Raw genomic sequence first — 1,806 nt, forward strand, 5'->3', positions numbered from 1 at the left:
AGTCCTGCCTTACTAACACAACTGCCACCCATCCTCCCTCATTAACATCATAGAGGCAGGATTTACAACATATAGGAAAATCACACAATACCAGGAATCATGGCCCAGCCAAATTGATACACACATTTTTGCGGGGATATAATTCAATTCATGACAGCTTCCTAAGTAGTATTCCTGTTTCTGCCCTTGCCCAATCCTTCACCAGTCTATTATCAACACAGCAGTCAGAAAAGTATTAATGGCAAAATGTAAATCAGATCATGTCACTCCACTGCCCAAAGCCCACCAAAGACTTCCCATCTCACTAAGAGTAAAAACTAAGGTCCTACAAAGGACGACCAGCATTAGTATCACCTGGGTGCTTACCAGAAATGGGCTCCACTCCAGAGCTACAAAATTAGAATCTGAATTTTAACAAGATCCCCAAAGGTAATTCATATGCACATTAAGTTTAAAAAGCACTTCCATAAACCACCACAAAATATGCACCCACCCTCCCCTACCCTTGCCATTCATCAAACATGCCAGGCATGCATCTGTCTCAGGGCCTGCCTTTGCACCTGCCATTCCCTATACCTGGAATGCTCTTCTATGTCTGCATGGCTCATCCTCTCACCTCTTTCAAGCCTTTCCTCAAACATCACTGTATCTATGAGGCCATCTGTGACCACCCAATCCCTACTCTCAATATGCCCTATTCCCCACTTTTCTGCTTTATTTTTCTTTTTAGAAATCGTCACCATCTAACAAATCATTTATTTTGTTTACTCAGTCTCCTCATATAATACATAATGTAAGCTCTATGAAGACACAGATTTTTGTCTGTTTTCTTCCCCAGTGTCCAGAACACAGAAAGCATTCAATAAATATTTTTAAATGAATAAAACAATAAACAAATGAGTTTTCTCTTTAAAACACTATCCAACAGATCTTATAAAATGGCTCCTTGCCACAGAAATTGACTTTTTCAGCATTAAATTTAACAAGTCCACTTTTTAAAATATACTGAGCACCTACTATGTAATTCAAAACCAAACAGAAAACCAGTTGCCTTCGGTCAGTTCTGACTCACGGAGATGCCATGTGTTAGGAACTATAAAAACCACTATTCATCTATGATTAAGTACAGAGGTTTAAACACATGATTCATGATGGTAATGTACAATCAAAAGTTTGCAGATACATTTAAGAGACATAAAAATAAAAATTTTAAGTGACTGAAGGAACAGATATGCCTACAATTCTCTACAATACAATAACAGTCCTCTTTATGGACAAAATAGTTTTTCACACAAATTTTCTCATCTGATCCTCAACAACCCCATAAGGTGTGTAAAGCAAGTAACAATAAGCCCCATTTTAGAAGTGAGAAAACATATACTTTAAGTATCAAAGCATGGCATTAATAATATCAGAACTGGTCACACACAAAAAGTAACAATCTTTGTTGGTTACCAGGGATGGGGGGGTGAGGGGGAAATACTAAATAGGCAATAGATAAGCGGTATCTTGGGTGAAGGGTGAAACAGTATACAATACTGGGGAAACCAGCACAACATGTACAAGGAAAGGTCATTGAAGCTCCATAGACACATCCAAACTCCCTGACGGACTGAACTGCTGGGCGGAGGGCTGTGGGGACCATGGTCTTGGGGAACATCTAGCTCAACTGGCATAACACAGTTTATGAAGACAATGTTCTACATTCTACCTTGGTAAGTAGCATCTGGGGTCTTCAAAGTCTGTGAGCAGCCATCTAAGATACTCCACTGGTCTCATCCCTTCGGGAGCAAGGGAGAATGAAGA

General features: G+C 39.6%; 1 protein-coding gene across 7 annotated transcripts in view; it reads right to left on the bottom strand.

Moving 5' to 3' along the window:
• The window catches only part of TMCC1 (transmembrane and coiled-coil domain family 1), a 202,611-nt gene that overhangs the window by 198,320 nt on the left and 2,485 nt on the right, over nucleotides 1–1,806 (bottom strand). Inside the window, exon 2 of one of the 7 annotated variants that reach the window (XM_023741162.1) lies at nucleotides 1,712–1,781. The exons of the other annotated variants lie outside the window; for them this stretch is intronic. The gene's annotated coding sequence lies outside the window, so the exon portion shown is untranslated. The remainder of the gene's footprint in view (nucleotides 1–1,711; nucleotides 1,782–1,806) is intronic. 7 annotated transcript variants of the gene reach the window in all.

This window comes from Trichechus manatus, unplaced genomic scaffold (genome assembly GCF_000243295.1).
Source record: "Trichechus manatus latirostris isolate Lorelei unplaced genomic scaffold, TriManLat1.0 scaffold00001, whole genome shotgun sequence".
Taxonomy (NCBI): Eukaryota; Metazoa; Chordata; class Mammalia; order Sirenia; family Trichechidae; genus Trichechus; species Trichechus manatus.